The sequence below is a fragment of the Aythya marila genome (assembly GCF_965140915.1).
Source record: "Aythya marila genome assembly, chromosome: Z".
NCBI lineage: Eukaryota > Metazoa > Chordata > Aves > Anseriformes > Anatidae > Aythya > Aythya marila.
In genome coordinates this window covers 75,575,957-75,603,581 of record NC_139080.1, presented here as the reverse complement: position 1 = coordinate 75,603,581, position 27,625 = coordinate 75,575,957, and the positions used below count along the sequence as shown (strand labels likewise).

The window sequence follows — 27,625 nt, the reverse complement described above, 5'->3', positions numbered from 1 at the left end:
AGTTTGGGAAGTGTTTCAAAGATCTCTTGAACTGAACGATGCCTGTGGGAGGGACCGTGGGACAAGTAGAGCCTCCAGCCAAGACAAGCACTTAACCTGATGGACCAACACAGAGGCTCCCTGTCAGCTCGCAGATGGAAGATGAGCTCTGCAGGAGGAAGAGAGATGACAATCATCTATTGACCAAAAGTTGCTTTGACTACTGAAGTCTGTGTCATTTTATTGTGTTAGATTTTTCCTAATAAACAGCTGCTAGACAGAAGTCCAAATCAAGGTAGATGCAGATCCAAATGGGACTGAAAATTCTCCAAAGCTGGCAGGATTATTGTCTCATTACATTAGTGTGCTGGAATCTTTCCAGGTAAAGGCTCAAATCTGGGTATTCTCTGAGAGGCTGGGCTCGGTCGTGAGAAGAAGATGCTCATTGAGCTGATCTGTAAACAGCAGAAAACAATATTTTATTAATGCACTATCTTATTAACAAACTATGAGTGCATCACAGATCTGTGGTGTTAGCTGGGGTCTACGCTAACTTCTCTTCTTATTGCAGTGTCCAGCACATACAGGCAAAGGGCTCAGTTGAGCTAATCACAGCTGCTGTACCTTTACCAATTTCTGTCCTGATATCCACTGTTTCATTTCTTTCTGATGTCAGAGTTTTATTTCCTGCTTCTTTTTCCCAGGATAAAAGCTAAGCATGTCTCAGGCTGAGATCTCTGACTATAATTCTGTCTTTCTTGCAACTGGCACTAATAGTCTTTGCATGACAGAGAGAACATGTGTCAGACAGATGTGAGTGAACACCTTCAAATGAGGGATTGTCTGATGTCAGAACCAGCTGATTAGACCTCCCACGGAGCACAAGGTGCAAACCAGGACATGAGGTGGCATTGTCATAATGCTCCTGTTATAAAGTTCTCATCAATTTCCTTGCAGTCAGCCTCCAGAGAGATATGAAGAGTTGCCATAAGTGTGTGTTAGTGCAGACAGCCACTTGTCTTCCAAGTGCATGGCCCACAAAAGCATGAGTGTTTTGCAACTGCCGCATTAATAACAGCTGGAGAAAAAAGATCAGGTGTAGAGGGGACATTGTTTAATCAGCATTTTGGGGTTTTACCTAAAGTGCCAGATGCAGCTTGTAGACAGACTTTGGTCTACCTCTGCATATTGCCTGTTTGAACAGTTGCACTGGAGAGCTCTCCAAAAGCAAAATAACAAAAATGTCCCATCTTCCCAAGCAGTCTCTACAGATTCTGCTCTCCTTATGAGGGAAGATCAAACTTTCAGCACAGCAGCAGCTGTTTGCCCCCAGAACCTCTGTCTGGTTCTCCACTAAGACTTATCAATGTCAGGGTTCATCTGCTGAAGTTGCACGGATTTCAGTTTCAGCAGCCCCTAGGGACTTTGGTTTCCAAAACATCACATCCTTCCCCTCCCACAGAGCTTTTGCTGGGGTGCTTTTCACATGTGATACATTTCTTAGGAAAACAGAGAACAAAACAAAACCAGGATAAAAGCTTCAACAACAGGAAGTCTCAGATTTCCAAAGTAACCCACTCTGTGGTGTGATTAGAGAAATCCTTTGGACTTGCAAGATGATCTCAGAAGAGAAATGGGCTAAGAGTTGCTGGGTGGAAATGGGTTTGAGGTTTTTACATATGGTAGAATATATTCAGATGTGGCACTAGAAGAAAAAGAGAAAGAAAGAAAGAAAGAAAGAAAGAAAGAAAGAAAGAAAGAAAGAAAGAAAGAAAGAAAGAAAGAAAGAAAGAAAGAAAGAAAGAAAGAAAGAAAGAAAGAAAGAAAGAAAGAAAGAAAGAAAGAAAGAAAGAAAGAAAGAAAGAAAGAAAGAAAGAAAGAAAGAAAGAGAAAGAAAGAGAGAGAAAGAGAGAGAGAAAGAGAGAGAGAAAGAGAGAAAGAGAGAAAGAGAGAAAGAGAGAAAGAGAGAAAGAGAGAAAGAGAGAAAGAGAGAAAGAGAGAAAGGAAGGAAGGAAGGAAGGAAGGAAGGAAGGAAGGAAGGAAGGAAGGAAGGAAGGAAGGAAGGAAGGAAGGAAGGAAGGAAGGAAGAGAGTAGCACAGCTTATTGCTTTGGTTTTGAAACTCAACCCATACTTAAAAAAGCAGAGTTACTTAAGTGATGGTGATCTGAATACAAATTTACGGATTTTCCACTACTCCTAGGCATTGCAAATCTGTAATTGTTTAGCGATGCCTATGCATCTAATAAAAAGGACAAAAAGATTGACTGTTCAGTATGAGCACAGACTCCCTCCACTCCAGCTATGTCTGATCTCTTCAAATGTGTCTACCACATATGGACCTGCATAAAGAGACCCACTTGCCTAATCTGGCAGGAAAAAAGGAAAAAAAAAAAAAAAAGTATAAGAAATTCCAGACCTCCACCAGTAACCATTATATATTAATGAATTTCTACCTCTAGTGCCTCTGATACTTCGTCCATGTCAGTATGCTATAGATTAAGAGACATGTTCCTCAAGAAGGAAGGCACACTTAGGTTAAAAATCTGTTCTGGACAGAATAAGTTTTTAAGGACAAGTTTTTTAGTGAAAAGGGCAGTTACAATCTCTTAGAATCATAGCATTACTGAGTATCCCAAGTTGGACCCGCATGGATCCTCGAGGTCAGCTCCTGGCTCCACACAGGACCACCCAAAACCCAGACCCTTTGTCTGACAGCACTGCCCAAACACTTCTTGAACTCTGGAAGGCTCAGTGCCATGACCACTGTCCCAGCGCCTGACCACCCTCCCCGTGAAGAACCTTTTCCTAACACGTAGCCTGACCCTCTCCTGTCCCAGCTCCATGCTTTTCCCTCATATCCTAATCTTTTGACCAGATCCAACAAGAAAAGGGCAATTTTGGTCATAGCAGTCATGCAGTAATGTGGAAGCTACAGGTTGCCCAAGTCCAGCTTTCTGTTGCCATACTAGATGAGACCCACCAGTAGACACATCAAGTGCAAAACTTCAAGCACTCCTCAATTGTAACATTTCAAGGCTAAAAGATTTACATGAGTGTCTGTGTGATGCTGTTTGCAATATGGGGAAATCTCTTCATTTATTTACCATACATACTGGATCACCACATCCCTTCTGTGTGCAAAGCCATCTAAGATTTTCTCACTTCTTTTAAGCCTAGTAGAACTGACAGGGGTTTCCTGAAGCAGTAAATCATGGGATAGCATTAAGAGTAGAAATTGTTGACTTCATTACATCTGAATTAAATCTTTATCACAGGCCAAATCAGATCATTTCATTGAGTAAAACAAAAAGGACTAGTTTACATTCCTTTCCTTGTTAGAGTTAGGCTTATCATTCCTAGACATGGCTTGGCTTGAATCCTGGACTAGTTGGCTTGTGTGCAGGGCCTTGCTCAACAACTCCTTACAGACAATTAGTTGGAAATCGTTGTGGCATTTGGTGGCTGGAAATAAAATAAATAATTAAATAAATAAACAGATAATCAAGGAAATTCTGTATCAGAAAGACATGTTCACAAGTGGGTGACATACACTTGAACAATTTTGAAACAGATGAGAAACCTGCAGAATTGTTTGCAAAGAGAAGGCACTGAGCTAGATAACAGATCCAGGTGAGTTTTCTATGTTGGTGTTTCACAGTGACTATTTAGTCTGTGCTCAGCTTCAATGAAAGGCCTTTACCCTGCTCTGCCAAACCTCTCTTTAGGTGCTGTGTATGGCAAGACCAGGACATACAGCATGTACATGCTCACAGAGCTGAGTAAAACACTACTATGGCTTTGCTCCTTAGTAACTCCCTTCTCCCAAAGGCACAGACTCATCCTGTATAACTGCAGGAGTTTAAATAAGAATCTCCATTTAGACCATCGTCTCCCTGTGCTGTCAATGAGATAAAGAACATCACCTGCACAGCCTGTGTAAGTCCATTTATTTCCTTTGAGGATGGGTGTCTCAGTTAAGTGCTTCAAGTGCAATGGGTGGAGTTGAGGCCCTAATGCTCCTTTCTGCACAGGTATGCTACACAGGGCCACTGGGCACTGCTGTGATGCAAACAGTCATTAATAGCCATTAATAATTTATCTATCCGGTGCATTACGTGTTTGTATAGCAGAGGCCCTGCCCCGTAATCCATGCTAACAGTCAGCACTTCCATGCATTTCCAGAGACCTGGGGTGGCTCTGTGTAGACAGGGGTAGCTATAGAAGGAGCAAGATTCAGTGTCTGGAGCCACCCAGTGGGCATCGCATGTCCTAGCCTCTCGTTTTTAAAATCCGCAGTTTGAAACGCACGTCACCTTCCCTGTGTTGTTTTTTTAAACCACTGCAGTATGTGAATTCTCAGGGAAAAAAAAAAATGCAAATCCCAGTTGGTGGTTGGCAGAAGACAAAGACTGGATGTGTAATCAGGAGTCCTGACTGCTAAGAAAGGGACAGCTGTTAGCGATTTTACTGAGAAGTTGCAATTGAAGAAAAAGGAAAAGCCCCAAGGAGGGTTTTTCAGCCACATTCAGCAGTGGACAGTAGTCTGCTGGCACCCGTGTCACCTTCTCACTATAGGAAAGTGCATGTTGGAAAAACGTTTGTAGCTCTCCAAGAATTTAATGCACAAGCGATATGGTCAGACTGACAATGAAGGACACTCAGATCAGCATGTTACAAATGTGAAGCATGCTCATAGCCATGTACACGCATGGGCTTTTTAGGATGAAGTGATACATGCCTCTGCACTGCAAGGCACTTGGGAATCACATCTGTGCACCAGATTGCTACAAGAACTCATATTAGAAAACTGATTTGCTGTGACAAATGTGCACAGTGACAATGAAATAGATGAAGTGCCTGAGAGAGACTGAGGAAATAATAAGTGAAAAAAAGTGCGACGAATTAAAAAGGAAACGTACATGGATAAAAACAATGTCAAAGTCAGACTTGTATGGCACCTACTGAGACCTGTTGCCATAGGCGGGAGAGAACTTGACAAGGATGTCAGGTGTACTGCCAAACAGTAGGAAAAAAATATTTTGAAAAAAAAACAACAATATAAAAAATGTGTGCAAGGCCAGATAAAGCTTAGCTTTGCAACTGACTCCTATGTAACTGGCACTCTGAGCTGCAATTAAAACAATTTAAATGTTGTAAAGTTTGGTCATCAAGGTCAAGCAACTGGAGTGGCTTATGACCTTAAACTGTCATTAATAGGCTACAAAGAAAATGTGGAGTGGGAGGTGAAAGTCAATTTAAAAGACGTTGGAGTCAGATTTGGACAATGTCCGTGTTTCTCCTTACAAGTCTTTCAGCTGATGAAGACCATCTGATACAAAAGGAGCCATAGCTATGAGTCAGTGGAAGAGAAGTATACTGAAATGAGCCTAGCGGGATACTACTCATGTAGAAGAATCAGTGGACAAGGGTTTGGCATACCCCAGGTGTCACTGACATGAGATTGCCTGGGCTTGAATAGCAATCTGCTCTACCTCCTTCATAGCTGTCAGTCTGCATCAAGAGAGATGCACCTCAACATAGTAACAAAGTCCTGAAAAGGTTGGTAAGGTAAAAAATAAAACACCTGCTAAGGAAAAAATACACTGAAAAAGATGAAGCTGAGTCTGAATAACTGCAGAGGTGGTGAGACAGAAATTTCAAAGGACTGTGAAATATACTGTAGATTGTAACTGATCTAGAAGTCCTGGTAGAACAATACCATGTTCCCTTTGTCACAAGTCCAGTAAAAAGTATTCAGTCCTTCATATTGAAGATAGTTAAATTATGTCTACTCTGTACTAAAACATTTTTACTAATACAACTGCATGAGAAAAGCTTCCCTTTGTGGATTTATTTTTACCAGCAAATTTATTTTTTACCAGCAAAAAGTAGTGACCCTTAAAAGGAATGAGCTCTACAGGCAGAGGTTATTATAACCCCTTATAACCAGCTCTGTACTGAAAAACATATTGAAATTGGAAGTGTTTAAAAATAGTCACTAGTGTCACTTGGTTATCCGAAATGAACTTTGGTTCTTCAGAATTCTTCAGTTTCTTCTCTTGTTTGACAATGACAAGACAAGATGCTTATTAACACAAGTGGACAGTACTGCTAGAGAAAGCAAAAAGAACAGCCTTTAGCAGAACAGAGTGATTCACACTGTGACTGGACTGTGGCTTACTGCTGACAGTAGGTCTTTCTCCTGAAAGTCACACCTTTCTTGGGTCTCAAAGAAGCATGATCTGAAAGCAGAAAAGTAGTGTAGTATTTGGGTGGTATGAAAAAATTATCAGATGAAACTCCTGCTTTAATTCTCTAATATAGAAATGACACGGCTATGCATGGTTAAAATGTTCAGCAGCTTCTGCTGGATGCAGGCTCTGCTGGTGATGAATTACAAAATCCTCCAGGTAGCTCTAAACCTGGGTGCTGATGGCACTGCAGCTGCAGCAGGGTGGAGCTCAGACTGGAACAGCTCTGTAAATATTCACTTAGTTGACCCTGCACACTTATGGCTGCTGGTGGTGTCTAAGCTAGCTCAGGTATCTTACCAGTACCTTGCCTAGTGCTGGAACCAGTGCAGACTCTGATGCTGCAGCATGATTACATCCAAACCAGAGGGCTGGCTTCATCCCCCTAGTTGTAGCAGGTACCTGGTGCAGGACAGGCACAAGCTGCAGCATGGTCTTCCCAGCCATTATATGACCTTCTGTACACACATCTGCCTAACCTGTGCTGGAGTCCTGGTTGCTGCAGTGTGATTCATCAGGACTCAAGCTGTGCAGGCTCTAGGTGGGCAGAGCACATCCATCTGTGCTGAGATCGTGCTGCTGCTGGTGCTGAAGGGTTGGTTTGAGGTGCCTCAGGCCTATGGAGTGACACAGCTGTGTAATTAAATGGGTAGCTTTTGTTGATAATTCCTGGGGGCATTTTATTTTTTAATTCAGCTGTCAAAGTCCAGCTCCCAAATTCCCAAATGATTCTTTCATCTCTTTAATGTGCTGGCATTTTTTTTTTTATGCTTACCCATTAATAACTGGGCTTGTTTTATTTATGTCTGAAATAACTTCTTTTAGTCATTTTTGTGAAGGAGAAAAATCTGCAGCATACTAAATCCATGGTACTTTTGGACAGGATCGCGGAAAATGGCAATGGCATTTCACAGTTTTTTTGTGGAAATAAATTAAACATTGATTTTTGTGGCTGCATTTGCCCCTGCTCTCCCTTGTGTCCTCTTGCTCAGTGTATGCAGTGATCCAGGAATCCTACTTCACATTGGAAACAACACAGACCAGCCCATCACTCCACCAGGCACAGCACATAGTAGATGTTCTTTGCTGGACTGACCTGATAATGTAAGCCAGCAGGGCAAGCAATCTCTAGAAAAGGAACTGGGTTCCAAAGGCATGGACTATAGCATAGGTTTTCTAATTTTGAGTGACCCCCCTGCAGATAAGAAGTCAAGTCCATAAGTGGTGGAATCAAATCTTAACATAGCTCTCTAATACAGGGAGAAATGCACATTCTCTGAAAACAGGTATTTGAGAGACAAGGCAACTCCAGGACAGACCCTGTCATCTGTGATGGTAGCCCAGAGAAAATGCTGTAAATGATGGAGTTACAGCTGGGTTATTTAAAGGGTGTTTCCTCCATGGAATGCCCATTTGGGAAAAGGAACTTTCCTACAGAATCTAAACTGCCACAAAATAACAGATATTAGCAGTAAAGCTGGGTTACTGGTGATAGGTAAGATTAGAGTGTATGTGTGTGGAGCATATAGCATGCTAGTCAAATAAGTGACAAGAGAAAGCAATTTTTAACTAAGCCTTTCAGGTCAGGAAACCAGAGAACCTGGGTCACCTCCAAATGCTGTTGCAGATGGCTTGTGTGGGGCTAGCCATTGGTGTGGTGCTATGAAGACAACCAAGTCCACTGTCTACTGGTTACACCCAGGAGATGAAGATACCATTGCCGACTCAGGGGAGATGGTTCATATCTGTTACACTGACATTTCAGCTTTGCTGCTGCTGGATTTCCTGCTAAGACATACATAAATATATGAAACAAGGTAAAATTAAATCATATTATGTTATATTTAATTAAAAAAAAATAAAACCATCGAAGTAGCATTATGACTTCAGGGAAGCTCATATCAGGAGAAAACAGTAGACCATCCACTCCACCTGTGCCATGTTTGTATTGCAAAACACACAACAGGAACTCCCATACCTTTGAGCCCTTGTTATCTGATTGGGATCACTCTGAGGGGAGAGCTGTGGTGTCTACAAGTGGGTCACTGTGGGAACGTGGTCGTCCTCAGCTGTTTTCCTCATGCACAAAAAATACACTTTCATTTAGGCATATTTTGTCATGTCTCTGCCAAAGTCTGTGAGTACCCATTAAGTCAGTAGTAGCTTGTTACATGACATGTGTGATCACTGAAAATTCAGTTTTAAGGCCATGGATAACATTAAGAAGTTTTTCAGGCAGGCAACAATGTCCAACACTCTTGTATCATCTTTCAGACAAGAAATTTCAGGACACAACCCTACAGATGAGAAAACCATATAATTCTCTGCTCTTGCCACGTACATCGGCTTGACAAATGCAGTGCATCAATCACCCTGAATCTGTACCCTGTGTCACAGAACAATCACCCTGTTTCCTGTTGATGCTGTCAGGAAAAGTCATGGTTGTGTAGTATCAAGTGTCAGGTAAAGCACCCCACTTGTCCCAGACAGTGACCTCTGGAAATGCTATAAATCTTCTGAAAGGATGCAATTTAAATGGGTTCCTGTAATAGGAAGTCTGCTTTACACCAGGGTGTGAGAGCTTGGCTTTACTTAATGAGTTTTTTTGTGTGTGTGTGTGTGTGTGTGTGGTTTTTTTGTTTTGTTTTGTTTTGTTTTGTGTGTTGTTTTTTTTCTTTCTTCCTTAATCCTTGTACTATATTTTTTCTACCCAGAGAATGTCAATTAACAGGTGTGGTATGGACAAAATTACACCACCTAAGGCAGTGCAAACCCCAGGAGTAATGTAGAGATGCTGCTGTGAGGCCATCAGTTTATTAAATGTCTTTTAGTTAAAGCTCACAGAGTGTGGACAGAAAATAGACTACAAACTAGACCTATGTCCACCCAAAAAGAGCTGCCTTAAATTCCCCATGCACAGAACAGGGTTTACTCTCATCACTGCCATTTTCTCAACAGAAAAGACAGACATGAAATACAACCTGAAAGACAAAAATTATTATTGTAGTGAGTACAAGAAAGAAAGAAAATCAGAATTAAACTAAAAAATGAGAAATTGCTTCCCTTTACCCATTTCTTCCTTTCCTTTACCCATTTCTCACCTTTTTGCTCTCTTGGGGCTGGAAATATAGTTGACAAATGCTTTGATCTCTGCAAGCAAAGAGAAACATACAACTGAGCCACATCCCGATGTCTTGGCTCATGGTGCCCCAGGGATGAGGCAACTCTCTTGCCTGAAATGCAGGTTACTACACACCTTTTTATTTTCCTTTTTTTTTTTTGAAGACTGTTGTTACACAGCATTTTGGGTCAGTCATTTCATTCATGAAACATTTCAGAGAAGAAAGGAGAACAGAATATGCACCTTTTCTCCTTCAAATGCAAGCGGAGGACAGTAATGTGCACGGTGGTTCCTGGGTAGTGAAATCACCTGCTTAAATATGTCATGGGGCAAATAAAGACTTTTAACCCAAACAACGGTTCCTACAGGTGTCTCGTTGGTGCTTGAGCAGTCCTCAGCAAACACCACTGGACCTCCTTTTGCCACCAGGTTATTTTGCATGGTACAGGGGAGACTGTTGGGTTTTCCCAACTTAGTCCTGAGTTCACTGGCCTTCTAGACTTGCCTCATTGCAAACAAGATTATACAGCTCTTCTTTTGGAAGACTACCAGATCAAAAACAACTTCATACGGGAATGGATGTGAAACAAAAAGCCTGAAGCAAAGTTCTGTGTCTGATATTACTTCCTTATTTCTGGTACTTATTTTGTCATCTGCAGTGTCTGTAGGGGGTGACTGCAAAATTATCTATCCTGGAAATGTCTTATCTGATTATGAGCTGTGGTATTTAATCATTTCACAGCTTCATTAAATGACTTGTCTTAGCTCTTATTGCATCAGTACAGACTGCGAGGATCATACTGGCATCTTTAATAAGATGAGGAATGCATTGATACGTTTCCATCCTAGCAGTCCCTGCTGAGCCACCTCATCTCCCGGAGGAGAAGACATTTGAAAAACCTAATGTAATGACCCAGCATTTCTGAAAGGTGACACTTTCTACATTCATCTTTGCTTTTAGTTCTGCTGAGCTGAAAAGGATTCAGTGCAATAAAAGAAACAAACAGTAAAAAACTGTGTTGCATTAGGAAAGAGATGGATTGTGATTAGTAATCCCTGGCTGAACTGCTTGTCATTATGTTGGATATATACCTAACCTAAATGAATATGCATAAACAAGGCTGAGAATGAGTAATACTTGGGCTTTTTAGCCCTTTTTCTAAATACAAATACTCTTAATTAAAAGTTTTGTCATTAATGGATTCATACATACTGTGGAGATCTTAAGCTATTTCATGCATGAAAATACGTACGTATAGGCACAAGAATAAGAATATTGTAAGGAGATTCTTAGGCAATGTAGTAGTCAATAGAAAACCAATTTTGCCCCTAGGTATTCATGGCAAATTAACCCTTATGCAAATATATGCTGGGTGAGTCTGACATTTTTCATAAGGGAGGCTTTTTCTGCTAGTAGGTAGATGGTCTAACAGGCCATGGAACATCTTGGTTTTACCTAAATTTTCAGTTTTCAGATTTACTGGCAAAAAGTTCCTGCTGTTCTGCATACTGAGAATGATTTGTAGGGCTACACATTTCGGAAAGAATTATTATTTTCATCTGTATGCATGTATTTTGGGCATGATCCAATTCTATGTAATTCTTTGAAGGATTTTCATCCCTTCGCAGGAAAGCATCTTTGAAACAAATAATAGTGTTTTTTTGTCTACTGTGGGAGAAAAGGTAGCTGAGAAATAGCCCAGAGTGTACAAAATGTGGTAATATGTCCATTTGCCCCAGGGATGCTGAGTCATGTTTTTTTATGAGACTCTTCTGAAGGGTTTTGCATAATGAAAGTGCTGAAAATTCCATTTTCTCTCTCTCTCTCTCTCCTTCTTTTTTTTTTTTTTTTTTTTTTTTTTTTTTTTTTTTTTTTTCCTGGAGAGCAAGGGCCATTTTTTCTGGATGAAAATTTACCTTTAATAAAGAACTGATAAGCCTGTGCATGCAGACAAGAGAGCATCCCAAGGAAAACCAAGGTGAAGTGACAAAGCATCGCCTTCATAATCACCCAAAGTGCTCCAGCAGCTCCCTTTGCTTTTTCTGTTTGTTTTTGGTTTTGTTTTTATCCTTATGTAGCTGTTCTGTTGTTGTTATCTGCACTGATGCTGATTTGTGCAGTGGGTACTGCTTGTGAGATGTCTGAAACAGCCACTGGAGCATGCACCAGTTCTTCCTTAGGAAATAAAATAGTCATTCTCACTCCCCTCTCCCCACCAGCCAGGATATGAGAGGAAGGCATTCTCTTTTGCTGCAGTTGGGTGGATTGGTTGATAAGGTGAATCATAAGGATTTATAGCTCTCAGGGTTATTAAAGCTGTCCTGTCTTTAACAGCTCCCACAGCTCTCTCTCTTAATTGCTCTTCATCTCCATCTTTCCTGTCCTGCCAAGCTTCTAGTTTCTATTTTATTTCATCGCTTTATTTTTTAGTTTGATAGCCTCCTCAACACTGCAATTCCAGGGGCTTATGGGAAGCAGATGTGTTTTTGCAGACTTCTCTCAGATTCTAGTAAGGTTTGGGTCTATCAGCAGTACAGGGGTCATGGTGCTCCTTTTTCACCTGTTATCTCTGACCAAGAATGCGGCATTGCTCCAGTGAAACCCTCTCTTCCCATCCTTTAGCGGTGTGGTGTCCCCCGTCCCCTGTCCCACTCACCCTCTTCTCCCCAGGGCGCTGGCAGGGTTGACCTTACCTCCCTAAACAGGGAGTGCCGGGAGGGTGAGTCCACACTGCACACTCCTGCCCAGCCCCAGACCTCCAGAAGGAGTCAGAAAAAGTCAAAAATAAACCTTCCGTTGTGGCACATGCTTCTCCAGCTCTTACTAATTCTGTTCCCCACTCGCCTTTTTTCCCTCATTATCCTCCACAGGAGACTATTTTTTAATTAAGTGAGAGGGTAGATTTTCAGGAGAGAGAGAAATTCTTTGTTCTTCATGTCCCAAACTGATTAGCATTCTTGTAGCTTCACTGTTTGCTTATCTAAAAAGAAGCCTTGGTTTGACTGAGGAAAGAATAGCTTTTGCATTTTAATTTCCTCCTAACCAAAAGCTTGTAAGATACCGTAATTTTACTGGAAAAGATTCTGAGACTTACTTGTCAGTCTTGAATTCATCTATCTAGTAAAATCCCCTGACATGTCCAGCAGAGAAACCACTTTATAAGAACAGCAAGTTATTTAAAAACTTAGCTAATTAATGATAATAATAAAGTTACATTCATTTAAACCTCACCTTGCACAGGGAAACAAATTTGGGAAATGTGAATTCATCCCTTCAGCTAACTGTGAAGAAAGGGGTAATTCAGGAACTGTGCAGCAGAGTGGTTAGACCATGGCAAGACCTGAAAACAAAAAGGTTAGAGAGCCTCTAGCATGGCCATGAAATTACCACGTTTGTGGCTTCTGAAGGCAAGAGCAAACTAAAATTAATGTATTTGGGGTAGGCAGATTTCAGGAAGCTCAACAGAAATTGTAACTGAAAGCTCTGATGGATAGAGGGCTTTGTAGGAGTTATTTAGAGTTAAAGACCACAAAAGCAGAAACTGGCCTAGAGGGAAGGTAAGAGGTGCAGTAGGAGACTTGCTGTGCTAAATTATTGGTTCTTCATTGGCTTTAAGCAAAGAAGAGAGTTCACAGAAAATGGAAAATGGATCAGGTTGCTAAGCATAACATGAATAGAGTAGCACAAGCATATGAGGACAAGATCAAAAAGGCAGAGGCATAATGTGTCCTGAAATATAATAGGAAATGATTCTGTGGCAGCATTACTGGTAGAGAAAAAGCAAAGGAAAATGTTGACTTCCTGTTCCACAGAGTGGAAAAATAATAGATGACATTGCAATGAATGCCTTTTTTAGTGCTCCAGTCCTCACTGAAAAGGTTTGTAGCAATCAGGTGGCAAATACAGATAGACAAGGTATGTATCTAGAGCAGAATTAGGTGAAACAAGCTGGAGAATACTTAGCAAAATTAATGGTTTTCTGATCATCTGAGTGTGGCTGAGGCCAGTTGTTCTCTCTGAGATCTTTAAAAGGGATGCTCATAGGAAGAGCAACTGTCATGCTCAATTTTGGCAGAGGGGCAGGGAAAAGAGGAGTGAAGGAATACCAGAGAAAGCAACTGAGCTTCAATCCTTGGAGAACTATTCAATATGCAGAAGGACATACAGTGAATAATAAGCAATCTTAGTATAACAAAATAAGGCCTGTCTAAATACACAGGTTTTCTTGACAGGCAGAAAGCAGTCCTGATGGCTTTGGGTAGGTTGAGGATGCCAATTATATCGACAATAAGGAGACTTTGATACTTCTGCAATCAAGCAACAGAAATATGGTTTGGATGAAACTTCTGCAAGGCAGATACAATACTGGCAGGAATCCACTGACTCAGAACAGAAGGAAGAGGCTTTATTGGATCTTTGTTGGGTCTAAAACTATTTAATCTTCTCATTAACACCTTGGGTAATGAGAAAGTATATGAGTTGAGGATATATTCATTAAACTGGAAGACAACGTCAAACTTTATGGCCTGCAGTGAGGAACAGCATGACAGTAAAAATTCAGGTGGTTTTAAAAACACAATGAAAGACAAGCACAAAATTTTACTTTTAGGCATAGTCAACTGTGCAAAGGCAGGCTGGGCTGTGGCTGTCAGCCCAGTTCTCTGCAAAGGATGTGGGAATTAAGGCAAGTAAGAAGCTGGATGTGAGTCAAGGATTTTATGCTGTAAAGACACTCTGGCATGTAGGTAATGAGACAGAAAAGAAACCTCCTCTGCTTATCACTAATAAAGCCTCAGCTGGATTAACTTGTAATTGGAGTGCTGTTCTGAAAGTACAACATGGACTGCCAGAAAATCAAGACGAGAAAATGGAAGTTGTTGAGGTACATGATCTGAAGGAGAGACTGCTCAGTCTAACGCAGGGAGCAGGGCCCTACATGCTTCATAGGCTATAGCAAAGGAAAGGAGAAGTGTCTTCTTTCTGTTTGTGTCATAAAAGATGACAACTACTGAGATTAAAGTTTCTGTGTAAATTCATCACAGAAATCCAACCAACAACACGGATGGTAAAGTGCTGGGGAGGCCATAGAGTCTCCATCATTTTGGCTCTCTGAGATGAGGTCAGAGGTGCCATAATCAAGAGCAGGCACTGAAGACTGTCCATACCCTTTCTACCACGCAACTGCAGCCAAATGCTTGTGTCCAGCCCCCACCCAAACCTTGCTCCTGGCCGGTGATCACAGGATTTCACAACCTGCAAGCAATAAGTAAACACTATTTAGGGAAAAGGAATCTGAACAGAGATATTATAATGTTTGCAAATAGCTTAAAAACAGCTATAGAGATGAAGTAAATAAATTCCAAAGACAAGAGAAATTGGTTTAAAGTGTCAGAGGACTGGACAACAGAAAAATCTAACCTCTCCCTAGAGCAAGCACAGTGAAGCCACAGAGGAGGCTGCCAAGTGCCACAGGGCAATTTCTGCTCCTGGGCAACTTTAGGAATGGGATTGAAAGAAGTTTGAAGGGATACTTGAGGTGAGGTGGAGAGCTGCAGTATGTTCTGTGCTTCTGCAATTCTCTGAGAGAGGGAAATGTTGAAAATACACAGAAACAAAACAGTGAAGTGAGAGAAAGAAATGCTCTGTACCAGGAGCAAGTGACAGACTGTGGAATCGGAACCAGGAAATTAAATGCAGGTGCAGAGGAAACTTAATTTTTTACATTATAAACATGCAGCTTGTTGCACTTGGTGATTAACCACACGGCATGTTATGCAAAATACGAGACAGGTACTCCAAGGATTTTCAGAGCAAACTAGAGAAAATGTGCTGGCTTTTGCAGCAGGGGGTAAGGCCAGATTCTTGCATTGCAGGTAAGGAAGAAACTTTACTGGAGACGAGTCAACCCTTACTTTTTGGTACATTTCCATGAAATATCTTGAAACAGGCACTGCCAAGCACAGAACTGGATGAACTACCAGCCTGCCAGCTCTTTAGATAGCTGCTTCAATTCGTAATGGAATTTTCTTCCCATTTCCCCTCCTCTTGGTAACTGGCAAAATATTTCCATGTTGGAGTCACTCATTTCAGAGTGCTTATTTGAAGGCATAAATAAATCTGCTGGTTCTCATTCAGAGCTCCGGTTTTGTTCTCCAAATAATTTCACATTGTTTCATTAGCCAGAAACAGACTGCGGATTTTCATCCTTTGTCATTAGAGTTGGAATCGACATCTGTGAGGAGGAACAGAAGGCATAAATTTTAGACTCTGCAGACCCTAGAGGGTAGGATGATGAAAAGTTGAAACTATAAATGAAATTGTATCATTAAGTGATGACTTGATTGGGTCAAAGCTTATAATTTCTATTTTACATAAAATCCAAGATTTTGAAATTCTACCTTGTCTCAAATACAGATCAACAAACTTATAAATAGTGTTATGAAACAGGAATTAGTAATACTAGAAACATTAATTTTGATAACACTGAGTTGTTATGAACATTGCGACCTTAACACTTTTATCTATTCACAGTTTAAATGATAAAGTAAAAAGCAGATGTTTTTGCATCACAGAAGGAAAATATTGCAATAATCTCCTGTCAGATTATGATGAAATGGATAAATTCCCATAAACATTTTGCTTTTAATTAAGTCAATGTTTCCCAAAGGAAAAATACTTCTAAGGGAAATATCCAGCCATATGCCACCATTTTCTAGCATCTTTTAACCCCATAAATGTCAAAATGGCATATATGTATATGAAGAAAGACAAGAATGTAATGTATGGTCAGGCAGATATAACACCATCACCAGAGTGAAAAAAAATAGGTGCTTAATACCACACACAAACCCTGCATAACTGCTCAAGAGCTATTTATCACTATGTATCTGCAAGGAGAATTAAACAGATATATTTTCTGCCTCAGCAGTTGCTCCATACAAATAGGTCTTATGAGCATTGTACTTCCCTTTGGTAGTTTGGTGTGGCTATTCATTTCATATCTCCCAGATTTCTGCCATTTCACACAGTGTTGCCATGAGCATTTTTCAGTCTGTGTTATTGATACAGCATGTTAAACACCCAGGGCAGCAGGAAATTCACTAAGCTAGTTCCCTAACCTATATGGCATGGGTAGGAGCTAATCTTGTCGCAGGCAAATCACCGGTTCCCCTCCTTCAAGCCCAGCCTGCTCTCTGCTGCAAGTATGCCATGCTGAATATCCCTGCACCATGCAGAAGAGGAATCAACACACACAGGGGCTGTGCAGGATCAGTGCCAGCGCCCATAGGACAGCAGAGCCTCTGCATGTTGCCACAGCACCACTGAGCTGTACTGTTTCCTCTCCTTATAGAGGTGGTGCATGTAAGATGTGAAAATGTCCTCTCCATTCCTCTTCCTTGTTCCTGTAGTCATCCTGTCACTAAGGTGCCTTCCAGGTCCCCAAACACAGTTTTGGCATGCCTGATTTTGTACTCCCATAGCACTGTGGTGTCCTAGTGCATCCCAAGGCTTCCTGCCTCCAGAGGAGAAGCTCTCATCTGATATTTGCAGAGCAGCAACTTGTGCCCTGTGCTCTGTCTTGCCCCAAAATCTGGTTCTGTTCAGCTAAATGAGAACAGCTCTCCCCACTGTCAAGCCTGAGGCAAAGCAGTGTAAGAAAGCATGGTGTCCCTGAACACCTTTTCCTGGATTATAATTTCCTGCCATCCCCTTGAGGCCTTTATCTATCTGCATACTAGGTTTAGAATCACAGAATGGTTTGGGTTGGGAGGGACCTTAAAGCCCATCTAATTCCAACCCCCTGCCATGGGCAAGGAAACCTCCCACCAGACCAGGCTGCCCAAAGCCCCTTTCAGCCTGGCTTTGAGCACTTCCAGGGATCAGGCATCACCCTGATGTTATCTGCTATCCATATCTGTCTTCTGCTACCCATAGTGTTGTGCCTGAACACCTCGCCCCCATCAGATGTTCATTTTAAGTTTAGAAGAGCAAAATCCTGGGGCATTTCTTGCATGCAGTAAGGGCTTTTCTCACTCTAGCCCCTTCTGAGGACATGTGGAAAGGGCCAGCAACAGCCCAACCCTGTATCTGCCTGCCCATATAAATGTAATTGTAATATCACTAACTGCTAGCTCATCACATTCCCTTGTTTTGTTTTTGCTAAGATCCCCTGACTGCAGCATCCAAAATGCAGAATAAACTAAAATGCTAGGTCTTCCATAACCCAGTTTCCATGAAACTGTGTCAGGATCCCAGGCCCACCGAGTGAGCAGCTGTCTGCATCATTTGTAAGCATCCCTGGGCAGGCTCTGATGTAACGCAGAGATGCATTTCATCTCCTCATCACCCTCAGCCAGAGCTGGAAGGGAAGAGGCTGTATATTTCATCTATTTTTGGATGTGGGACACACAGGTCACCTATTGGTCAGTGTGGCGTGGGAACTGGCTAGAGCAAGGCACAGAGCACCCAGGCTTGCCGAAATGCCCTGCTGCTCCAGCCCTGAGAAGAAGTGGTGTACTCTGCAGCCATTCTGTGCTGCCTGTCGATGGGCAGGGGTCACAGCAGCATGGGTCTCCTATACCTGGCCCTCAATCAAGAGAGGGCTTCTAGCACATGTTTCTGCCAGAAGGACTTAGGGACAGGCTTAGGCATATGTGAAATGTGTTTCTCAAAGTGCTTTTGACTAACCAAGACGGAAACAAGGAGTCAGTAAATAACTGACATCTGCTGAGTCAAGATCCCTCCCATAAGCTACCCAGAATGACACTGGACTTTTTCCTTTCTTAAAAATACTGTGACTAAACTTGAAATAAAAGTCTGGTGGAAATCAAGGTGCAGCATATCAACAAGCATTACACTGAGGAGTGTTCAGCAGGTATCAGAGCTCATTTTGGTTCATTTCTGGAAACTCATTGCATTTAACATGTTCCTTTAAAATTCCCATCAATAAACATTTCCTCCCATCCTTCAGGGATTCCCATGATCCCAATATGCAGTAGTGTAGGGTTTCATGTCACCCTAGTATTTTTCTTCTTGCCATCTGAGGCTTTAGCTTGAGCTTTCTGCTTGCTTTTCATCATTTTCAGTGTCTTGGTCTCCCCTCAGCCTGGGAGTTGATGCCTAGATGACTGTAACCACTGAAGAGTTAAAACACAGACTGCCAGCTCATAGGGATTTATCTGAAGGCTGATTCTACATCTGGAACAGCTTCTTCCCTATTATGACATCTCCAGCTGGCAAGTTCAGAGTCATATTTTGGACTATGTGACTACTTTTGGTCATAGCTACTAACAGCATCCTCCTTGTGAGAGGGAACAATGTAGTCTGTCTGGCTGTATATAAATGATAGAAATGTAAGAGGCAGCTGGAAATATGATGCAGAGATTGCTGTTTCCATTGCATTTTCCAGTAAAATGCAGTGTGTGAGAAGCCACCCTGGGTGCGGCTGTCCTGATGCCTCAGCTGGTGGAAACATCTCTTACTTTAGGATTTGTAACTTGCAGAAACCGTGAGGAAGAGCCACTACCTAAAGAAGGTCTTCACCTGAACAGCAGATTTAGGGTGAAGACTTGCAGCCACCTCCTTTTTTCTCCTAGTCATGCACAATGGCAGCTGGTATCTCACTAAGATTAGAGAAGATGCCATCTGTTAATCAATTCATTCCAATTTTCATATTTCCAGAGTACCCACAAAGGAGTACTTTGGGACAAAAAGTCTGGTGAATGTAACTAGCAGAAAAAGAAACCATGGGTTTTCTCTTTTAGCCGTGTTTTAAAGGATGAAGTCTGATTCGTTGCCAGGCAAAATCTGATATATCAATGGACCATGGGAGAAAGCCTCTGATGGATCAGTGTCAAAAGTCATTTGTTAATAGTGCAAGTGTATAGTCCCAAAGACAACGTTTTATGCATTCCCTGTTTCTGGTGTGGTAATAGGATTGCTTGCATTTATTTATCTTACTTTGAATACAGAATAACAAAATAATGAAAAGACAGCTCTACCTAGAATAAAAATAAATTTCTCTGTATAAAATTAGAGCAGCAATGCCAAAGAGGTCTGCCTTTCCAAATTTTGATGTCCATTTGTGTCACTTAGTCTTGTAATCTACAGACTTCCAGACAGTTATTATCATGAATTAGGGTATTCAGGCTCCTAACAGGAATAGAGGACTTTTTTTTTTCTGCTCAAGGGACTGACTGATCACCTGAAGGATTTTAGGCAATACAGCTTTCTGGGAGAAAAATTATGGAATAAGGAGAAAATAATTTTGAGAACAGATCTGGATTTTATTTGCATGCAAAGTATACTACTGTCGTGTCATAGTTCCCACACATCAGTCTAGAAAGAAAATTTGTTTGTCCTCCACTGAAGTAACTCAGAAGATTGGGATTTTCACAGCAGTGTTACCGATGTTTTTTATTAATTCAGATGTGATAATAGAAATTTGCTTTCATATAGCAAATAATACCATGATTATAAGGATATAACAGTAATTCACTAAATAATGAAAAATCCGAGAACAAATTTTTGGTCTCATGCTATCATAGTTCCCCAGGTTTTTGAAGTATCCACCTGATATTCTTCTGAAGAATTATACTGTCTTTTTGTATGAGTTGGCATATCTGAAGGTCTGACATCTGTGTAACATTCCTCCTCCTAGACTGAGGACACTATAAGGAACAGGAAATTAGAATTTTGGTTCAAGCCAAGCAATTGTTTTCCATAAATACAAAGAAAAGTGACATTTCAAGTAGACCAAATCATCTGGGGAATTCAATGGACAAAAGAGTATGGAGTTTTTTCAAATGTTTAAATGTTATGTTCCAACTCTTTGGTTTGCTGTTTCAAAGTAGGTCTCTTACTACAAAACGATGGTGATTTCAGAAAGAAAAGTGTAGGAGAACACTACTTAAACATTGTATAATTTGAAAAAAAAAAAAAGAGCAAGCAAGTGTTTGAAGTGAACTGTAGTAAAAAGCTTTATTTTGCCTTTCTATGGAAAGGCTTTCTGCTTTTATGCAACGACTACCAATTTCCTTCTTCTCTCTCCACTAGCACTCTCCTGTATCTATTTCCTAACCTTCCAGTTTAGTAACCTAGACCTAGTGACATAAACTTGATTCAAAACTCACATTTCAGTGTAACCTCCCTGTGAAAAAATGAAGTAATGGAATAATTATTTCAGCGTAGTCTGGCCTTTCTCTGCAAAATAATGCAATAATGGAATAATTAAAGGCCGTGAAATAATGTTTGCTCTCACATTTAATAACATTAAACTCACATGCCATTTTATTGTTGCAGCATTCAGGACAGGGATTTTGTAACCATATAAGTTTAAGATGAAGAAAATGACTTATTTGTATAAATTAGTTTTGAAGAACTTAGAATTTGGAAAAAAAAAAAAAAAAAAAAAAAAGACAGTCCATTGATTAAGGCCCTTAATTGGGAATTAGAATAGACCTCAGTTCTTCATCTACAAAGGGTCAAAGGGACAATTATTATTAAAGGGAAAAATTTTTATGATGAAAAAGAAGCACACATTTACGCAAAGCCAAGAACTTATTGTCCAGGTAATCAAAATCCTACCCATCTAACAACAGAATTATTTTCAATGTCAGTCTAATTATTACAGTGAGGGAAAATAAACAAATAAATAAATAAATACATACATACATACATACATACATGAAAAGCCTCCAGGATAATACTTAAAACTGCTGTGCCTATGCTTCCTAGTACACAACCCTTTCTTTGCTCTTGCAGTCACTCTTCCAAAGCCCCTTTGGATCAGCCCTGGAGAGAGATAAAGTCTATGGTGAGTCATTAGTGTCTCAAGCTCCTTCCTCACCAGGGCAAATGTTATGTTGATGTTGAGGATTTCTTCCTTCCCTTTGTCAGGAAGAATGTGATACAAATGTTGATGGCTTCCTCCACCTAAGTCTTGAGGCAACTTGTGGATCTTCTAACCTTTATGCTTTGGTCTATCTTCACTGGCTTGTAATTCCATGTCAGATCCAAATTTTCTGAATAGAGAGTGTAACATATCTGTTAAATAAATCTTGTTCTTTGTTCTTCTGTTTGATCCTAAAACAGTTTTGTCCTGATCTAGGTGTGCATGTCTTGGTCTGACCATTACTAGATTGCACATATCCATGGGGATTCCTGGATATGTGTAACAGGGTTAGCCTGTGCCCTGTCTCCTCTTATCCTGCCCTGTCCTCCTCTTGAATGCTAGAGGCTTGGGGCAGAGTGCCTGGAAAAGCTGTGCAGAGGAAAAGGGTCTGGAGGTGTTGATGCTTACCTGAACACAAGCAAGCAGTGCATCCAGCTGGCCACGAAGGCCAGCGGCATCCTGGCTTGTGTCAGGAGCAGTGCAGCCAGCAGGAGCAGGGAGGGGATCGTCCCCCTGTGCTCTGCTCTGGTGAGGCCGCACCTCGAGTGCTGTGCTCAGCTTTGGGCCCCTCAGTACAGGAAGGACATCGAGGCCCTGGAGCGTGTCTGGAGCAGGGCTGCGAAACTGGTGAAGGGCCTGGGACACAAGTCCTGTGAGGAGCGGCTGAGGAACTGGGGGTGTTTGGTCTGGAGAAGAGGAGGCTCAGGGGAGACCTCATTGCTGTCTACAGCTACCTGAAAGGAAGGTGTGGGGAGCTGCGGGTCGGCCTCTTCTCCCAGGTAACTAGTGATAGGACTAGAGGGAATGGCCTCAGGTTGCACCAGGGAAGGTTCAGGTTGGAAATGAGGAGACATTTCTTCTCAGAAAGAGCAGTCAGGCACTGGGACGGGTTGCCCAGGGAGGTGGTGGAGTCACCATCCCTGGGGGTGTTCAAGGAAAGGTTGGATGTGGTGCTTAGGGACATGATTTAGTGGGTGACATTGGTGGTAGGGGGGTGGTTGGACCAGATGATCTTGGAGGTCTTTTCCAACCTTAATGATTCTGTGATTCTACGAACTCTTCACAGCATCCTGTGTCTCTTTTTCCAGGCTCCAGCTGTGGCATTAAGCCTGCCTTCCTCTACACCAAATTAATATAGTGGGGTCATAAATGTCTTTTTATAAATAATTAAAAGAAAATAAAAATAAACTAATAATTATTGTAAAAAAAAAAAAAAAAAAAAAAAAAAAAAAAAAAAGAAACAGTTTAGCACTGCTGTCTATAAACTGTAACTATGCCATAAGACTGTAGTCAAACTAAAAGGGTGAGTAAAGGCAGAGCCCTACAGGTCCTAAGGACCTCACAAAGCTGCTACAGAGCTTGGGACCTGTTACTAGCAATGACAATACTGTATTTACTGGGCTGCAGGGCAGTAAAGCTAATTACTTTTTGTCTCTCATGCCCACAGCCTGAACAAACAGACAGACAATGAACTAGCAAATGCTTCCAGATGTGGACTCTCATATTCACAGGGACTAATAACGACATGCTGAAAGCTAATTTGGTATCCTAATGTTTGCAGGTCAGGGCTTCAATGACAATTCAGGAGAACATGAAACAGTTTATTGTTATTCCAATTACCAAGCTCACGATTTACTGCTGTTCCAGAGCCAGGTTGGTGGACATGAAATTTTCACATGTGAGGCAGGTCAAAGCATTCAATGAGATTAAACTGACCAGGTGAGGTTCCCTTCCAGTTTTCTGAGGCAGCTAAAAGCAGCAAGACAAACTTTCTTGGAAACACGGGTGACTATGTTCAAAGCTGGAAGTGTCACTGGAGGGCCAGGAGTCACTTGCTGACACCTGGAATGCCCAGACACCCTTCTGTGCTCATGTTATCACTGGCTGGACAAACCTAGCTGCACCCAGGCATCGTGACACTGGCTGTAGGCTTCAGAGCAACACAGTCTGCTCAGAGGCACAGTGTGTTGGCAGGACATTGTGGACGTGGTGATTTGCTTTGCAGCAATTTCCAGGGACTAGTGGACTAGCAATCCAGTGCCACATAAAGTAAGCAGCAGCTCTCTGGCTGTGCTCCTTTCAGCTTCCAGTGGAAACTATGGTTAAAGTGTGTGGGGGTACCTTGCTGGCAGCTGGTGTGTGAAATTGGCTTGTGGAAAGTGTGCAAGTAGAGAGCTTCTTCCCAGGAACTGTTATCATGGCCGAACTCACTAGAGGGCCCCATACACTGCAGAGAAACTCAGCCCCCAGAAATCCCACCGTATAAAATCTGCTTATTCCTGCAGTGGTGGGGATTTTTTATTATTATTATCTTTTTTTTTTTTTTTCTTTTTTCTTTTTTTTCCTTTTTGAGTAGCTGGACCTTGCCACCTCTCCTTGATCCACTCTGGCAGACCTGTTTCTGTTCCGGAGCAGCTGCTGCCTGCACAGAGCAATCCTTTCCAATTGCAAAGGCATCAGGAATGGGAAGCAGAAAGGGAAGCTCATATGTGACCTTCATGACAATAGTGTCTTTGTACAAACTGTTGTGGGAGCATGAGCAGAGATTGGCATTTGGGGCCATTCTGTCATGCTCCCCAGGTCCACCAAGTTATATTTGGAGCATCTGAGTATTTGTTGTGTTATTTTTATTAGACAGCAAAACCCTGCTAAACAAGCATTTCAAACAGTGTGATGTGCAACACCACGGTATCTGTTACAGGAAGAGAGGAGGCTCAGTGGGGAAATGAGAAAAGAGAAAATAGGCCTGAGCTGTGTGGGAGGTTCAGCATTAATTATTAAAAAGTTGCATCTCCATGTCATATTTTTGTGGCCCCCTTGCACACAGGCTTTGAGAGCACTTCTGTCTGGCCAGAGTTTAAGAGATCCTGACTGTAGAAAGAGAGTAAGGGCCCAGCCTTATGAGTGCATCACCTCACCAGGTGCTAGGCAAGATGCATTATGACCACATCCCTCCACAAGCGTGCAGTGAAGCACAGCTTCACACTCCTTCCTGTAGGATTAAGCAGCAGCAGACAGGCTGTACCAAGTCACCTGCTGGCTCTTTTGATAAGCCACGACACCAAGAGTCATGTTTCTGAGGGAAAATAATTCAGCTATGTTTGCCTACGGCATTTGCACCAGCTTGATAACCTGAGCATGGCTCTCCCTGGCTCTTGCAGGTTTGCTGTTGGAGAAAACCATCCTCCTTCATCCCCCATCCCTTTTGGCTGAGTGTTGGATATTTGCAGTTGTACTGACTTGCTCAAGAGCTGCAGCAGCCCTTTGCTTTCTGCCCCAGCCAACTGTGCCATCAGGAAAGTGGTGTCAGGGCTGTCTGCCTAGTCACCTTTGGAAACAGAATGCAGAGCTTTCTGTCTCATCAGCACCCGTGTGTGATGTGCAAATGTGTAGTCAGATAAACACACAGCTTTCTTCACAGAATCAGAGAAGGGCTGAGGTTGGAGGGGACCTTTGGAGGCCAGACCCACTAGTGAAACAGGGCCACACGTAGCAGCTGCCCAGGACTGTATCCAGGCAGCTTTTGAATATATCCCAGGAAGGAGACTCCACAACCTCTCAGGGCAAGGAGTGCCTCCTGATGTTCAGACAAAATCTTTTTTGCCCACTGCCTCTTGTCCTGTGACAGGGCACCACTGAAAAGAGCCTGGCTCCATCTTCTTGGTTTTAGATCTCTGCAGCATCACCTCATTTAGTGCCCTCTGGCATTTGATATCTTCTATCATGTTCTTCCCTAACTCTGGTAAATCACAAAAAGGGCAGAAATAATACTGTGAGCACGGTGCCAAAGGGCCAGGAAGAGCCCTCCTACATGACATCAGTGCTAACACTGCCACTGAGCCCTGTGCATGACAGCAGTCACCTCCTGGGCTGTGCAGTCACATTGGTGGTTGCTGCATGACTAGACTTTCCAAGGCAAGTAAAATGTTCCTCTCATCTTTAGGCTCAAACCTCATACCACTTAAAATTAGCCTGAAGCAGGCAAATCACCTTGGACAAACAATGGTTTGTGTCCTACAAACCAATCCACAACAAGTTCTTTGGAGTTCAGCACTAGGCTGTTCCCAGATTCCCTCGTTTTACAGAAATTGGGCTTTTCAATGATTTTTTGGCTTCAACATCTGGATACTTCCCAAAGAGGACATTCCAGGGAAGAAGACAGGCAACTAGGATTTCTGTAAGAGGAGTTTCTGATCTTGCTTCTGCAAGTCCAAGCCACATAGGAGGAGTCATGCAGCAACCAGAGCACCCCTATAGCCAGAAGGCCAAAATAGCCTTTAGTTTTAGGTTGAATCCATGGGAAGAAGCTAAGGAGATTTATAGATGCAATTGATTTGAGCACAAATCTGCATATCTAGATGACTTGACTTCTACTTATCAATGTTAACATAGTCTAAGATGTCAAATGCCAGCAGTTCTGCACCAAGATCACAAAATATCCCTTTGCAACTGATCACAACAGCTGACATGAATATAAAAAGAAAAATAAAAAAAATATAAAAAAAAATAAGGGGGGGGGGGGGGGGAAGCAGGATGGAAAGAAATGGTATGGTGGGTGTTTCACACTGCTAATGAGAAATGTTGTTAGAGTAGGGCATGACCAGCAAAGACACGGTTTCTTAAGGGACTGTCACACTGAGAGCTTGCACGCTGGCTGCAGGGTGTGTGCCAAGGGGGCTGCCAACAGCAGAGCTGAGAACTGCAGGCAGAGCCAGGGAGCTCAGCCACAATTGAGGCCAATTACAAATGAGGGAGAAAGCATTTAGACTGTTGGTGGTGTCCATCTGGTGCTCAGAGACTAACCTACCAGCTCCTTGGCCAGTCATCACAGCGCTCTTTGCTTCCAACTGCCCTCAGTGGTATAGGTAATGTAACTGATGCCATTCCACATCACTGAATATTGTTGCTGCTGTCAGCTTCTATGCCTTACTTGAATTAAGGCATTACTAAGGTAATTTAGTTCAGTTTACTTTCATTTTTGGTCTGCCCATTTCAAAGGACTGGGACAACAGTCTTACTTTTGTGCTGTTTCTACAGATTAACATCATTACCCTTTTAAGCCTTAAATCAGACAGACACACCTATATGTGCTTATATCCAAGTCCATCAGTTCTTCTATTCAAACTACTGGAATATATACATATCTTCATTTTAATGCCTGTTTAACTCTCCTGTTGGAATTCATGGCTTCCAGTAGTGCTCCATCATCTAGTGCTGTATCACTTCAACCATAAAAATTCATAGATAAGCCCCTTTAAACAATAAATGTTCATAATTACACCCCAGTTGGCATGGGAATTGAATGAGATAAAATTTCTGCATCCCATTTTCAAGAGCACCTCTATTACTTGTAAGTCCATGAAGGTGCCCATTTGCATCTTTTGGAACTTGGTACCAGAAACTGGTTGGTAAGTTCTTAACTTCATATACCCCTTAGGGTGTGTGCATGTAGCTCCAACAAACTTGGAAATGGGACATAGCCTCTTTAAATAACATTGGCATCTGTGACACCTTTCCCCTTGGCCTTATATTGCTGTGAAATTTTAGATGAAGCAAATGAAAATATTCTACCAGTTTTGTAAATCTGAGCAGACTTTCACAGTGTTCTCACACTCATTATTGCCAATCCTTACAAGAACTTGCTTTTCGCAAATGCATTGTTCAAATGCCGATGTAAAAAAATAGTGGGCACAGAAAGGAGAAGAGGAAATGAATGTGGTGGGTAAAGCCAAGAATACTCACAGGTTTGCTGAGACTCAGCTGAGATTTTCTTCAGGCCAGTATTCTTAAGATCACTATTAGACTCAAAAAACCCTGCTGTAAATTGTTAAGGCTCTTGGAAAGACCTACAAAATTTTAATCTCTTTTCCTTGTTTATATAGCAGGCATTTCTAGAGGTGTGTTACAGACCTGGTCCTCTTCCCACTCAGTCACTCAGCACCACTGTTTCTGACATTGCAGTTGTTCCCACAAGTGAAATCACTGGGAGGTTTCATGTAGTTTTATGTAGTCGTGGCATCCATTGCATCTGTGGCATACCCTCACTGCTAGATGTTTTGAGGTGTCTTCTATGATATTTGCTCTCAGAAGCGCAGTCCTGTGCAATTTTTCTGCTAATCCCTGTAAACACTCATGGGCCAACCATCAAAATGTAGACCCTGGCGTGCTTTCAGAGGTTCTTCTGAAAAGGAAAGTAATCCCTTTCCTAACTCACCCTGGGCTGCAGGTGTTATACTGACTGTTTTTCTCTCCCTGAACTGACTCAGCCCAGATGTATGCTTTATCCTGACTTGGAACTTGTGTGGCTCTTGGGAAGTCCAGAGGTCAAGAATTTCACCCGGCTAAGACCCACGCAGGCAGGAAGCTGTCAGCTGACTC

At 41.9% G+C, this 27,625-nt stretch overlaps 1 protein-coding gene and 1 long non-coding RNA gene across 7 annotated transcripts in view; one reads left to right on the top strand and one right to left on the bottom strand.

The window, feature by feature from the left end:
* PALM2AKAP2 (PALM2 and AKAP2 fusion) overlaps positions 1-27,625 on the top strand; it is a 263,158-nt gene that overhangs the window by 68,171 nt on the left and 167,362 nt on the right. The window lies entirely within an intron of this gene.
* On the bottom strand, positions 171-27,489 carry LOC309889936. The gene is made up of 7 exons (XR_014319349.1): positions 26,990-27,489; positions 21,040-21,147; positions 15,267-15,586; positions 12,586-12,694; positions 9,334-9,382; positions 7,842-8,017; positions 171-434 (listed from the first exon to the last, which is right to left on the bottom strand). It is a non-coding gene; the product is annotated as an uncharacterized lncRNA (long non-coding RNA).